Here is a 15,995-nt window from a genome sequence, read left to right as displayed (position 1 = left end):
GAATGATTTACACTCTTTTTAAACAAAGGGCATTTTTAGTACTGCTATAATTTGTTTATCATTCAGCCCTATACAAATCTAAACATTAGTATTAGTAACAGTTAGTATTTTTAGTATTAGTATTTAGTAGTTAGTATTTTTCTGTAACTAACACAAAAAACATCAAGTAACCCATGAAATGTGAACATACAAAAAAAAAAAAAAAAGATAAAAGATAAAAGTTGTTATCCAAAGGTTTGACCGGCTCAGCCTACTTGATATCTGCCTGTATGCAGCCAATTAACTAAAATGAATTTCACACCTGAATGTCACAAAGCTTCAACTACTGCCATGGTAAATCCAAATCCTTATTCAATTCTTTTTTGTGTGAAACGTCTTTTGTCAAAAGCTTTGGTGCTGCTTGGTATTGTTTGCCTGAGAACTCTACTGAACCTCGCAGATTCAAAAGATACTCCCAATACTGGTATCTGTTGTTTTGATGATGATCTTGTAGCATCCTGTCTAAAATTGGGCACACACTTAACAACTGTCAGGCTAATTATACATGTGAATAAGACATGATCACTGGCAAATGGCCCAGGTCTCTTCCAGTCAGACTGAGCCAGTGTTTGGAGTCAGCAGATAGCCATGTAGTGTGACACACACACACACACACACACACACACACACACACACACACACACACACACACACACACACACACACACACACACACACACACACACACACACACACACACACACACGTTGTATTATTTCCACCTATAAATATTTTTTTTCCCAGAAGTTAAAAAAAATGCCAACAAAGACCAGCAGAAAGCGGAGAGAAGAAATGTGAGTTTTTTGATGGTTTTTCAGGTTGTGAATAGAACAAAAACTTCTAAATGGGGAAAAAGTAATGGAGGGAAAAATACCTTGGCAGATGTAAAGAAAGAAACATTAGTAAACGTTCGGCAAGGTTAATGGCAAGGTTCGCCAAAAACGCCGGGCACGTCAACCATTTTTACACACCAACAATCACAGCTGCAGCTATTTATAGCGCGAAGAATTAATCCTCCAATTAATAATTAAACAGTTATAAGATGCCTGGCACAATTTAACACACACAATGAATTATTTACAAGGCATGAATGGTACATTGTACATATTAATATTAATGTCTGAATAGGAAAGAATTCTCATTTTGCATTTGAACATGACACATCAGATTTCCAAAAAATGAGGACATTTTCTCTAAGGAATGCCTGTGGTTTTAATGATTTTTTTTAATCAGTTTTAAATAAAATATAAACAAACTAAAGTTCCCTAACTGAGACATTTCAAAAACAATGGCTACATAAACTCTTTTCCGCATGTCAAATCTTTTCCTCATTAAACAAACATGGTCCAGGGTGTGTTCAAATGACCATAAGGCGATGGCAATGATTACACAGCCAGTGTAGTCTCACCCAGTCCTTCTCCTTGTAACCTGAACATCCTCATTACAGCTGCAGAGGCTGCAGAGCTCTGAGCCTTTATTCTCAACAACCATGATGAAATTATTTGACTTATTATTATCAGTCCTTTGAGACGAGAAAGATCTTTGTTGCTTTTACTCTTATGGCAGCAGGACTATGGTGATTTATTTTATGTCCATGTATCTTCACATTGCCTACATATATTTTATTCAAACCTTAAAATAGGGTTGCTCAATTAATCGAATTTTAATCTAAATTACGATCTGGGCTTTCAACGATCACCTCCCTCGTGCTTTACTCTCACGCTGCTCCGTGTTGCAACTCGAGCGCACCTCTCTGCATTTCGAACACGCATCACAACAATTAAGAGGACCCCAGGGAAGCTTGGAAAGCTAAGCAGAAGTTATTTGGAGAGGAGAGTGACTGCCGTTGGTTGAAAAGAGAGGTAAAAAAAAAAAACAAAAAAAAAAAAAAAAAACTTCAGTGGTGTGGAAACATTACGGGTTCGCGGAGTCAGACGTGGATCAAGTAGACAGTGTGTAAACTTTGCTGCGGTGTCGTAGCTGCACCACAGAGCAACACTGCAAAGTTCACTAAACACAGATGTTTACATTTTTCATTTATTTCTTATATTGCAAACACTTGCACTGTTTGCAGGAGTATTTGCACACTATTTTATATTCTTTTTTGACAATCTTTAAAGCCATTATTCAATACATTGTTATTGTTAAATAAATATCGTCAAATAATCGAGATCTCAATTTCAGTGAAAATAATCGTGATTATCATTTTTGCCATAATCGAGCAGCCCTACCTTAAAACTCACTATAGTACATTGTATGCTTGTGTTGGACAGGCCACTTTGTCATTTTATAGACCAAACTGCTGGTATTAGTAGGAATGTTTTCCCAGGAAATTTTATGCAGTCTTTTAAGTATAAAATAACTGTAACACTAACAACAACTAGAGTAATTTAACTTTATAACTTGAGAAGCGCTGCAAAACACTGCCACAAAATAAAACAATGTTTTTTGTTTTTGTTTTTTTACCTTGAATGTTTTATTTTCGTTCAAGTCTTTGTAACCAGCTGCTTAAATCGCTGCTTTTCCACCACATAACCATATCAGTAATTTCCATCATATTGTTTACTTTTGGGCTGCAGAACGGTTTTTTTGAATATCTTCCAAAGCACTGTGCTTTGGTGGAGTTTGCTGAAGGTACTAAATCTTTATCAGAGGCTGAGATTTGCCTCCAGCTCTGAGGCTTGCTGAGGCTTGTCTTGTTGTTGTGTGCACTTGGATATGTAAACACATGGCATTGTGATAGCAATGATATTGTGAAATATTCCACTCCAAAAAATTATACATGGATGACATGAAATGGCACAGCCCAGTCACACAGTGTATGACAAGAACTTTTATTGTGAAAAGACGGAACAAGGAGCCCTTTCGCACACTCCTAGAACAAATCTTATTTTGGGTATGGGCCGTTTTTCAAAATGCACACATGTGTGTACTTCTGTACTTATGAAATGTAATAAGTAGCAACCCCAGTACAGTTCCAATTCAAAATTGCTGAAAATGCCCAGATGTGTTCTTGCTCCGCCCACTCTATCGAGGGTACATTAATCATGACTTGTGTGTGCTTGGTGCAGCCAAGTACCCCAGAATTCATTTCATCTGAAACTCAAAAGCGGCAATAGTGGAGGACAGCGGCCAAAACTGTAAGTAAAATTTAAAATATTACTGTCTTTGATGAATTAAACAAACTTTTAAAATGTTTTTAGGCATGAATGCAGATTTGTAAACTTCAAATATCTGTTTGATTTATCAGCAAGACATTGCCTGCTTGCAAAAGTGCTCCGATGTTTTTGTAGATATCCATTTCTGCTGGTCTAACCCCACTAGCTGTCAGCTGACCACTCATTCAAGGATCATTATACCTGGCAGAAAATCTGAGTCCTGGCACATCATTTTCAAAACCCTTTTGCCACTCAGTGAAAGTTAAACACTAGATATAATTCAACTCATATGATTTCTAACTGTTGATGTTTGGTTTATTTCAGTGTTTTACTTGTTTCTGAGAAAATTGGTTTGTTCCCTAAAGTAGAAATGTGCTGTACTTATTGTAACGGCAGCTTTTCCTGAATTAAAACGAACATTAAAAATATTTTAATCCAGGAGGAAAGTATGAGCCTTTTCTCTGGAAGCAGAAACATCTGGGCCAGCATGTTTATGCTGTTCATGGAGACAGATGTCAAGCTATGAAACGATAAACCATAAATGATCAAATTATGTTTTTAATATTTACTCAACTCTATTCTAAACGCCAGCTGTCTGTTGTAAGTTGTGAGAGTCTACCAGAATAAAAATGAAATCATTCTAGCATCTGAACAGTTTGTCTTTGTTCAATAAACAGTGTGAAACAGATCATATGAATCACTAATAATAATCATGAAGACTAAAAGCAGTGAGGTTGCTCTGAGTGCTCAGAGTAGAAAAGTGCCATATAACAACCAGTCCACTTCCCATTTCAGTAACATGTGCATACATGTGCCATATAAATTACATTTTAAATCTAGAGGTTCTGACTACTATCATATTAGTCTTGTTTTAAGATCTAAAGAACAGTCGCCTCATTCACCCATTCACACTTTCTTCTATGCTTTTTCTTAGTGAGTGCTTTCTATCTAACATTCACATTCCAATGGATGCATCGGAAAGCAACTTTGGGTTAGCATCCTACCCAAGGATATTTGGCACGCCAACTTGGAGTAACCAGGGATCAAACCACCAACCATGCGATTAGTAGATGACCTGCTTCACCTCCTGAGCTACAGCCAACGACAAGTGTTTACTGCAATTTTTCTAAATTAAGCTATTTTCTAAATCTTTCTATATTATTTCACCTTGATGGCTTTTTTATGCTTATTGTTCTTCTTCAAAGAAATCTAGTAATTAAGCATATCATGGGCAATTTCCACCGTAAATATTAATCCGTGAAATTAAGGGGGAATGGGCGTAAAAACATAGCCAAGGTGGGGGGAATAGGCTCCAGCCCTCCCGCTACCCTAAAAAGGATACGCGGAAGAGAATGGATGGATGGATGGATTGGAGTAAAAACATGGAGATGAGTTGGGCTGAGCTGAGATGTCATGTGATCAGATACACTGCCATTCCACTTGTCCTCTGGAAGTACTGGAAGTACTAGCAAAGTACACAAGTACAAACTTGCGTACTTCGGTATTGAGATACAGTCATGCACTGAACAGCAATAGCTACAAAGACACAGCAACCACATAAACACAAGCTTGAGTAGCCCACAGACCTGGTCCACACATTTCTGACACTGCCCCCTGGTGACACTGCACAGCTACAACATGTACGTAACAGTCTGTTCTCCTGACAAGGAAGCACATTCAATGGAAAGCAAAGGTTTTCTCCTCTGATGTGGGTGGTAAATAAATGCGCACCTGCTGAAAACTTCCTAGTTTGTCCTGTTGTGGGTTTTTTGTTTGTTACACTAAGAGGGCTCAGTACCACCCAATGACCCCCCCCCCCCCCGACACGCCTCTGAGAGTAGCATGAATATTAAGGCTGTTTGTCCAAAAGATCCATATTTCAGCCTTTAGCAGATGGAGTGCTGTATTTACAGCATTACTATGAGGCAGTGCAGCAGACTAAACATGCAGCATTACCAAGGCTGCAAAGTACTGATGCTGTTCAGTGGAAACCTGCAGGGTAATGTGTGATAAATCATGCAGGGTGTAGGTGCATCTGCGCTATGCGGGCCTACCTGTCCTCCTCAAATACTCCAACAAACAGGTGCTCTTTCTCCGCTGGTCAGAGCCACAAATGAACGCCAGCGAAAACTTCATTTGGCATTTACTAGCAGGTAGTACACACGCTACCTACAGGAGAGGGTTTATACCCTGTAGAGGAGTGCTGACAGTTTGTTTTCTCTTAAAAGCCACATTCAGGACGGTTCGCGGGTCTCCACGCGCGAGGAAAACTTCCCGTTAAACTGTCCGTCTCGTGAACGAGCAGTTGGTTCAAACACGTTCAAACAAAACACGGAGTCCTGAAGCTGAGCTAAAGCCGGTCTGAAGTTAAACCAGGCACCCGCAGGGCAGCAGCCGACCGCTCATCCCAAAAACTGTCACAAAAAGCGGACACTTACCTCAAACCACTGTCCGCGGACGACCGGGAGGAGGACGGGAGAGGAGAAAGCTCAGCCGGTCAGCGAGTCCAAAGCCTCCGAAAACACTTTGCTGCTGTTGTTTCTGTCCTTTAACTGAATGTAAGTCCCGCTCCGGCGTCACTTTGTATCCGGACGGAAGCTCACAACGTGGAGTGAAGCCGGTGGCGGCGGAAGCAACAACAACAACGGCAGCAGCACCAACGGTCTCCGGCCAGCCTGCTGCCTGTCAGCGTTCAGCGCAGGGAGAGAGAGTGGAGACTAACGCCGCGCATGCGCACGACGATCGCTACTGCAAAAACAGAGATCGTCTAATGAGCAGTTGCAGTCCAGTTTGTCTCTATAAATGGGGTTTGTGCCCTGGTCACACTATCTTTAGAGTACAGTACAGCTTTCAGATTTAGTGACATTCAAGAATTCAAGCAATATTCTTACATTCTGTCCTTTTCTGCCTATGGAAGCAGTCTTACATTTTCAGATCAATAGGACCAGGCAATATAAAAGCTGCAATCCCCCATTAAAAAGTTTTTAAAAAGCGAAGCAAAACAAAACAAACAAACATTTTGGCATAAAAATCTGTTTGTTGGGACCAGTCTTTTTTCCCCTATATAATATTTTAACCTGCAGAGCAGTCATAATTTTAAGTCATAATTTTAATAAAAGGGGGTAGCATTAAATCTGTTAAAAGTCTAAAAGGTGCACATTTAAAATTCTGTAGTTATATTATTATATTATATTATATTTCCAAAATGTAAAAACATATGAGAATGTGGGCTTGTTTCTTTTTTAATAATTACACTAATTCTTTAATTATCTTTGTCCCCTTTTTCAACACCTATTCCACTTAATCCCAAGGAATAATCTGGCAGAATGAGATGCACACTAAATTCCTCCATGATTCTGTAGAAATTATAAGATGATTTCTATAAGGGACAGTGGCGCGGCTGCCCCTCTGTTGGTCTTCCTTGGTCTCTTGTGTTCTGGGGGCCTCTGGATGTCTGGAGTTTTGATCTCCTCCACACCTGCTTCACGCCCTGGAGGACGGGGCTGTGGCCCCCCCACACCCTCTAGCAGATCATTACATGAAGGAACCTTTTAAAAAACAAAAAACAAGCGCGTCCATGCTCACAGGTGTACACACGGGTGATCACACCCACAAACTACACCCTTTTTGGCTCCTACCTCAAAGCACACTGTGTTCTGTTGATCTTATGTGCTGCACAATAATGTTTAATATTTAGTATTTACTGTCATATTCCCATATATCATTGTGATGTTGTTTATTCTATTACTCTTGTTCTCTTCTGCTTGTTTTCTTTTTTCTTTCTCAGCAGGTGACCCAGGTGATTGATATATGCATTTTTTTTCTTTTTTTCTTCTTTTTTTTCTTTTTCTGCTCATTCTGTTGGTTTTTGGTTTTTGCCCTTCTCCCCCGTCCCTCTTCTCAGCTGTTTCTCTTTCCCTCTTTCTTTCTCCCCTTCTTTCCCCCAGTCAAGTCTGTCCCATGTTCAGTAAGTGAAAATAAAATAAACAATAAAAGGTGAATCAAATGGACCATTATGGCAAGGCTGGGATGGTCAATTTGGTAAAGTAAATCCGTTGGGCATCTTTCTTTGCCTTTAGACAACAATTCTGATGGCAAAAGAGCCAAACGGGACAGGCAAAAAAAAAAAAAAAAAAAAAAAGAAATTATAAGATGATTAAATATATTAAAATTATATAGGTTAAGATCGTATATCATACAACCCACCAGGTCCATTCTGATAAAATCCTCAGGGACTGGTTCCAGTAGAATTTTTTTTTGTATCCTTTAAGGACCTTTTGAGTGGAAAAATGTTACTGAAAGAATGGAACTGGATTAAAATTAAATCAGAAATTTGCTTATTTTTTGCAAGTTGTTTTTCATCTATAATTCAGTTTGGAGTTTTTCTCAAGTTATGAACACACAGAAAACTGCATAAAAGCTAATGCTATTCTATCAGAGAGACACTGTAAGTCTGCACCCACCAGTTACCATGACTATCATATATTTGATATAGTATATAAAATATTTTCAAATACAGTTTAATTTTCCCTAAAATCTAGCCTTTTATTGAGTTTCAATAGGTGCCTGGTGGTTAACCCAGACTCTTGGAAAAGAAAGGTATAACTTAAAATATTCTGAGATAATCTAAAATGAATGAGATTAAACATATCAATTTCTCCCACACTTGGTCTCTATTAACTCTTAAATTTAGGAAAAACTGAATGTGTCTAATCAGCACAATGCTCAGGCAGTCTATATTTATGTGATTTGTTGTGTATGTCTAGGCTACAAAAGCTAAAGCTTCTTGACAGTTTCACTCTCAGTCAGTAATACACAGAAAAATACCTGATTCCATGGATGATAGAAATTAGTACTAAAACTAAAAGCTGTTTTATTGCTCATTAGTGATGGCTGGTAATGAATGGTGAATAATAAAGATTATTGATAATAGAAAAGTCAGTGCTCTGGGAACACTGAATATTCCATCTGATTTTTATTCCAGATTACAGTTTATTTATGTGTTTTTTTTTTCTTTTCTTCACCCAACTCAATTTCATTTATAACACAGAAACAATGGTCGGTAGATGCATTATGCTTATTTAACCTTTGTGCTTCTACAAACTTATTTACAGTGTGTTTCTCATTCACTCGTTCACACAGCTGCTATGGAAGATGCTGGTATGCCATCTGCAGTACCTTGGCATAGTTCATAGATCAGTTATGCTTCGGGTTCACAGGTATTTAGATTGAGTCAGATACTGTATCCATGTGCTGCAACTTCTGTCTATTTGCAACCAACCATGCACGCATTTTCATGATTTTCACTCGGCTATACAGGTTTAATTTGAGCCTAAAAGAGCTTCTACTGTTGGGCTTAAATGTGCTGTACACTATATAGCAAAGCAAACTGTGCTTGTAAATCTGTACTTTTCTGCATTTTAGATGCAGTGTTGATAAGATTTTCTGTGAGATGTGCAGCTTACTCAGGCTGAAGTGTAAAGGCTGAGGGGGAGGTAAGTTCCCTGCAGATTAGATAACACAAGCCAAGGACTTTCAGGGACTCTGGGCACAGCTGTACTAAAAATAGAGCTCAAAATTACAACTTTAATGTAGCTACATCAGGAGGCTAGCCTCTGCTGGGTGAAGATTAATGGATGATCGTCCATAGCTATTCTTACTGTGCATGCAAGCCCTCCCATTCAACTGTTTAAATGTTCCATCTGCAGCCTCTAATTTGAAAACTGCCGTGACATTGCACACCGTGCTTTGGTGCACTGTTTACTCTTAAGCTGTGCCCAGTCAATAGCAGGCTGCTGCAAAACAACCACTCAGACCTCTGCGGCGGCCGGCGTGCACCTCTAGTCTGGCTGGTTGTAACGCGATATTCTCAAAGCTAATTTGACTTCGGCCCACAACAAAGTCACTCAGTGCACTTACCAGTTAGTGTGAATCACTTTGCTGCTGAATTATCCACAGAAAATGTGACACAGCTGTACAGTTCATATGCCCACCAACTGACAACCAGCTTTCAAAGACATGAATTCAAAATTTAAAAACACATCCAATTTATAACATGTACTACAAAATTAGTGCCATTAAATAAACCATTCGTTCAGTTGAGCCTCTTATTTTCTGGAGCCTTGACTTCCATAATTCCCTCCATTCTAAAAAAAAACAAAAAAAACAAAAAAAGGGTAAATGGCCTGTATTTGTATAGCGCTTTACTTTACACTACATTCAGTCATTCACCCATTCACACACACATTCACACACTACCATAAAGGATTCTCTTTACTCAGGCTCCCTCTGAAGGGAGTAACTTGGCTGTTGGTCGGAAGTGGGTGAGGTGGCATCATTGCCTCACCCAGTTCCTAACTTTTTGTTCATTTCAGAGTGAATCTTAAGATTTTACTGTAATCTTTCAAAACCCATCTGGGTCTGGCCTCAGGCTGCATTGCAGAATTCGTATCCTAGTTTCACCTCTTCTCTTCTCTGGGGCCCTTCTTGCTGTTCATGGCTGAGAACTAAGATCACATCCACATAAAACCATCAAAACCCTGTTTTGTTTGTTAGGTCTAGGTGAGTGTCTGGGCAATAGGCTTGCATGCATTTATGCAAGTAAAGGCTTGGTTCTACATTGAAAATAATACAAGTGATGAACAAGAACAGCAAAAAGAGATTAGCAGAGCAGAAACCATTGGCACTGCCAGTCAAATATGGCATGAGAGCAATTCTAGAACCAGCATTGCCAAACAAAGTCATGGCGATGTGAAGACACCCACACGTGAAGGTTGAAATCACAAAAGGAATGTGAGCCTATCTGAAATGTGTTTTCACTTGATTTTTAAGTCATGGTAAGAGGTAAATATGAGTGCCTGCATGATTATTCTCCACAGCTGGTCTGGACTAAAACACTAACTCTCACGTTTCAGATTTAAACTGGGTTTCTACTGAGGGGTTATAAAACACATCAGCCTCATGGACACTGGGTGTATTTGTAGTTTTAAAGTGAAGACAGCGCGAGTGTACCTTAGATCTAAAGGTGACTGCGGTTTTGGCATCAGGACCATCTACTTGTAAAACAACCTGAAGAAGCGTGCACACTGACATTTTAATCTTCTATTGCTTTTATTCCTTCATTTAATTTATTTATGTTAACATTCACCTATTTGCCCTTTTTTGCACTTTACTTTAACTTAACCTTGATTTTATTTGACTTAACTATCTGGCTTTCTGTTTAAACGTATCTTCTAAATACACCTCTGTTTGTGTTAAAGTATTTTTAAATCTCTTTTAAACATAAGTTATTGTGCTGCAGCACAGATGGCGATAAACTGAACTTTGTTGCTATTCTTCTATACATAGAGTATACTGTAGGCTACAAGTAAGTGAGAGATGGATTAAGGTGCATACAGCAAACACCACAGAAACAACAGTAATTAGTACAACCAGACAGACAACAGCACTCACAATTGTGCCAATGAAATATTGAAGTCACCAAAAGGCTGTAAATTGCATACCGGTAGGAAGTGCTATTAGATCATATCCTTTAAAAAAAAACAAGAAAGGGTTCTGGGTTTGAACCTGGTTGTCAGGTGCACCCATGCGTGTTCTCCTTCACCCTTTTTCCACTTTTCATTATTGCCTGGCAGAAGGCGTGATCAGCCATGTTAGTTTTCCCCATAGAAATGACCACATGGGCCTTTCAGGTTAACTGTTGAATCTAAATTGGCCTTAAGTGTGGATGTGAGTGTGTGGTTGTCTGGCTCGCTGTTTTTGCACTGTGATGGACTCAAAAGCTTTCCTGGGTGTATGCTGCCTTTCAGCCTATGATACCTGGACATCTGCAGATGAATACACTACTTATACTATTACTACTACAAAAACAAATAAAATAAATACAAAAAGTAAATTGATGTGCACTGGCAAAGGAGGTGCTTTCCCACTTCACCTAAACGAGGACAGTCTGGATTTTGTGCATGATGGTCTTTGCTTGTTACCCCTCGCTGACCTCAGAGAACCTGTGCACTGTTATAAATGGCTGCACGTACCATGAAATGTTTGTTTCAGGGACACGAGGACAGTCTGTCCTGTAACTGATGAAATTCAAGAACGCTTCTTTTTTCCCTGCTGAATCCTGTTATGTGGGGCTCATTTAAATAAAAGAGAGGGACAGTGGAATTTGTGTGAAGATTCACAGCAAAGGTGTGAAGACTGTTAAAGTTTCATTTTCAAGCAATGCAACTATTACATGTCTGTGTAAATTACAGAAAAAGGGAAACCACATGTTCTGTGAGCATGTCGGCATTCAAACATACACTCCAGGTTCTCTGTTTATTTAAAAAAAAAAAAAATCTTATATCTCCTTTTATCTCAAAAGACGTGATTTTTTTTTTTGTGGAAGAATATTTATGACAAGGCTTGCTAGTCATGTCATCGTTTTTGAGGTGTGGCCAACAGGGCACATGGAGGATGTGTTCCAGTTACCATATTAGCATGCTAAAAGAAGATTTAGTTTGACCCAGATACGGAGCATGTTAAAAGCAGTATGTCAAAAATTCCAGGTTGTTTCACAACATCTGGGCAGATTTTGCAGCACCTCCAACCGCTCTGACCAACAAACCTGTGCCAGCTACATGTCACTCAGTTTAGATCAAATTTACATGTCATTTAATTTAAATAAAATAAAAAATAACACAAGTTAGTGTTATTACAGTGAAGCTGTGAGGAACATTAAAAGAGAAGTGACTCATGTCTGAATGATGTCACTTTAACCACTGGATGAAACCAGCGATGATCCCATGTCTGAAAAAAGCTTTACCCGTGGTTTTCAAACTTTTTTTGCACCAAAGGACTAAAATTTCAGGGAACACCACAATAATCATCTGCACAAAACAGCTCATCTGAGTTGGCACGAGTTCTTCTTTCGATTGCACTGTCAGATAAGGGCAGTACTGACTGCTGCTTTCTGCAGTCTGGACATGGCATCAAATCTATGATATCTAAATTCATAACTCCACCAGTATATAACTTGCACTTTGCTTTCCTTGTCTATTCTATTCTATTCAAATAGCCTTGCTTTCTCTCAGAAGGGATGTTTAGTTTGCAGTGACACACTCAAACTGAGGTCTGCTGATGATTTCAGTCCAGTTGAAGCCACAGGCCGGTAGATTTCATGATCCCCCCCCCCCCCCCCCCCCCACACACACACACACACACTTTTATGTGTCTTGCTCCATAAAAGAAAGCGATCTCTTTCCCTATTACTAACCTCCTCGTTGTCAAAGACCTGAGAGATAATGTAGAGCATGTCCATGCAAGCACTTAAACTGTATATATCTACATAGATCTCTCTCTATAGATATGCATCCATCCATCCATCCATCCATCCATCCATCCATCCATCCATCCATCCAATGCAAGTAATACTTCCCCAGAGACATCTAAAAATAGACATCAATTAAAGCCCAACAAAGTAAAAGTGTCCTCTCTCCTTACATTTCTAACAGTCTTCTGTCCTCTAAAGGATCTCATGTTGCCTATTTCCATCCATCGTGTAAATCACTGTCGTCTCGAAGCTACAGCTGATTATTGTTTCTGGATTTAGCTCGACTTTGAGCCACAGATGATTCCTGGGTGTGTCTTTGCTCCACTTGCAAAGCTTCAGCTTATCAAGCTCTGAAGCGTATGGTTTTCCTGGTTGTTTGCATATTGTGGACAACCCTCTGGTCTTTGATGGGAGGCTGACAGGAGACCAGCATGTTAGATAAGCTACTCCTGGCTCTGCTTTGACTGCCCTGAGATCAGCCACGATCTGTGTATCAGATACGTGCAAACAGAAGTAGTGGCAGCAAGTGAATACATAATTACTCTGATTTCTCATCTTCACAAATGAATTTTCTGTTGTTAATCACATTTGCCAACATGTCTGATGGAGATGAGTTTGTGGTCTGAACAAATTTTTAATAATTCCTTTAACACTTTAGTGATGAAATCTTTCACAGCGATTATTCTGGTCACCAGGAGAAAACCCCCAGTTTCCACCGAGTGTTTGGCAAGTGAAACAGCTGCAGGTACCAGCTGCACTTTCACATCAGCATGTATGACAAATCACTTAATTGTACAGATGTGCTAACCAGCTGGTTTTATAATACACCCCCTTATTTTTTTAAATTACTGGATTATTGACAGTTAATTCTGTCATACTGTTCTCGTTTCTAATTTGGCTGTGATATGAATGAATACAGATTAATTCAATATACTTTGTTTTCTTTCCTCTAAACCTCTAAATATGGAGTTACAGACAGGAAACACAAAGCTACTGAACTGGAACGAGCGGTGCACCAGTGAGTCATCTCAAGCCAAATCTTAAAATGAGGCGCCGTGAAGGCAACTTTTGTTTTAATGCCTCTCAGTAAACTTAACATGTCAGGACCTTGATCCGATTCCCATTTTCTAGTGTGGCTCTTTGTGAATTTTACACTACATGGGTCAGTGGTCCATCACAGGGAAAACACTGAGAGACAAACAACCACACTCTCTCACATCCAACCCTACGGCGAGCTGTCCTGCCCATATACTCAGATATGTCTCCCTGTTGTTGCCAATCATATCCTGACACACTTAAAGATGAAATATTGATATATTGTCAATAATGGATATATTGTAATATTATTATTAATGTTATGCTGAGAGGTGATTTTGGTTCCTAGATCCTCCAGCAGAGTGGAGCATCACACTTTTTTGACTGATCTCAGGTGTAGAGGCAAAAAAAGCTCTCTGGCAGCAGAAGCCCAGGCAATTCAGGTAATACAAAGTAATCCTGCTGGTGAGTCACCACCACCGTGCAGATGAATAAACTAAGAAGTGCAGCGTGCTAATATACATCACATATTATCCAAATGAGCATTTGATTTTGATGACTTTATGCCACGTCATGTTGAAAATTGCAATAATTGCAGCAATTTCCATGCTTAGCTGGTTGTTCTCGTTAATTAATAATCACACTCTGGTTCAGCTGAAAGTTGGGGCTGATGAAGACGACATGTGACAGCTGATCATTTAGGCTCCTGTGGTTTGAACTGGTGTGTGCGCACCATTGTTGTGTTTGGTATCTCTCACGCTGCAGCAAAGACACACACTCGCGCTATTTTTTCTGCTCTCATTCTCCTACGATATTTCTTTTTCTCTCGCTCACATTTAAAGTCAGCTGTCTCTTTCACACAAACGCACACACAATCTCACATTTACACACGCACAAAGCTGACTCCCTCCATCTGGTATGCGTTTAACGCCACAGACGTCAGGTCCCCCACGTCTATCTGTAACGGTGTGCATCAGCAGCCGTCTCAGCCCTTCAAGTGGAGAGAAGGACGAGGCTTATCTGTCATGTTGCACCGCTCTCAAGTAACACTGTTTAGATGGAGAGACACACTGGCTGTTGTACTGCTGCATCAGCAAAGTGCCGGGTTACAGGGGTGAGCGTGTGTGTGTGCCTGCGCGCGTGTGTGTGTGGCAGCCCTGTCTGCGTCACTTAGCAGCAGGTGGACTGTGGAGTGAGAGAGCCTCCCTCACTGCTGCAACCCTACAGCCTGTTTTCATATAAACACGCACAAGTTTGGATTGTTCCACTCTTGGCATCGTTCTGGTTTCACACTTATTACAATCCTGTGGATTTATGTAAGCTGAAAACTTAGATATTTAGACTTTCATTCCTGCTACATTATGCAAAGTCTGACTACTTTTTAGGCCATGTTCAGATTCACCGCAGCAGAGCAAATAAAAAAAAGGAGTCCTCTCTTTCTGTGATTTCAGTGAAAAGAGAATTCGATATGGAAGAGATCCCTGACTACTTATGAAGTTCAGTTCAGTTTGGTTTTATTTATATGGTGCAAATTCTCAACAACAGCTATGTCAAGGTGATTTATATTGTAAAGATCCTGCAATATTATAGAGAGGATGTTGACAGATGGTCCTTTTTGAGCAGCTCTTGGCAACAGTGGGGAGGAAAAACTACAAGGTGGGAAAAAAGACAGAAAAAGGAGCATAGACAGAGAAAAACAACAAACAATCAGGCACCACGTGATCTTAAAGGCCTCATAGTACTGCATAATTCTAATAGAGCACTTCACTCTCAGACTGCTGGATTACTTGTGGTTCCCAGGATATGGGAGGCAGAGCCTTCAGCTTTCAGGCCCCTCTTCTGTGAAACCAGCTCCAAGTATGTATTCGGAAACACACACGCTCTCTGTTTTTAAGATTAGGCTGAAATCTTTGCTTTTTGACAATATAGGCATATAGGGCTGGATACTTACTATGTGTTTATACACCAATCTGCATTTAATCACTAGTATTTACTAACCTCTGCCTTCACTAAAAGCTTTGTCAAAAAGAACAGAGTGTCTGCCTCCTCCACCCAAACTGGGAGCTCCCAGGAAGCTTATGGCTGAAGGCTTTGCCATTTTACTTTTAGAGACTCAAGGAATCACGAGTAAGCCTGCAGTCTAAAAGCAAAGTGCACGGTCGACGTGATACAATACTAATAGGGCTTTGAAGTAAGACAGGTCCTGATCATCGGATGTTGTATGTAATCAGAATAATTCAACGGGGAGCCAGTTAAGGGAAGCTAAAATGCATATAATCTCTCTTTCTAGTCCCTGTTAGTACTTATGGTAATAAGGAATTACAACAGTCCAGCCTACAAATAACAAATGCATTACTTTTTTGTAGCATCACTCTGAGACAGGATGCTTCTATTTTGACACTATTGCACAGATTAAATAAGGCAGCCCTACAGATTTGTTCAGCGCAAGCTAG

The 15,995-nt window shown here is 39.7% G+C and overlaps 1 protein-coding gene across 2 annotated transcripts in view; it reads right to left on the bottom strand.

Annotated features, from left to right (window-relative positions):
- LOC113033382 (spermatid perinuclear RNA-binding protein-like) overlaps nt 1-5,947 on the bottom strand; it is a 97,085-nt gene extending 91,138 nt beyond the window's left edge. Inside the window, exon 1 of one of the 2 annotated variants that reach the window (XM_026187122.1) lies at nt 5,636-5,947. The gene's annotated coding sequence lies outside the window, so the exon portion shown is untranslated. The remainder of the gene's footprint in view (nt 1-5,635) is intronic. The other variant, XM_026187123.1, reaches the window with a different exon arrangement.
- Nucleotides 5,948-15,995: the final 10,048 nt, after the last annotated feature.

This window comes from Astatotilapia calliptera, chromosome 12, assembly GCF_900246225.1.
Source record: "Astatotilapia calliptera chromosome 12, fAstCal1.2, whole genome shotgun sequence".
Classification (NCBI taxonomy): Eukaryota; Metazoa; Chordata; class Actinopteri; order Cichliformes; family Cichlidae; genus Astatotilapia; species Astatotilapia calliptera.
The sequence above is the reverse complement of the archived record's forward strand: the minus strand, read 5'-3'. Positions and strand labels throughout refer to the sequence as shown.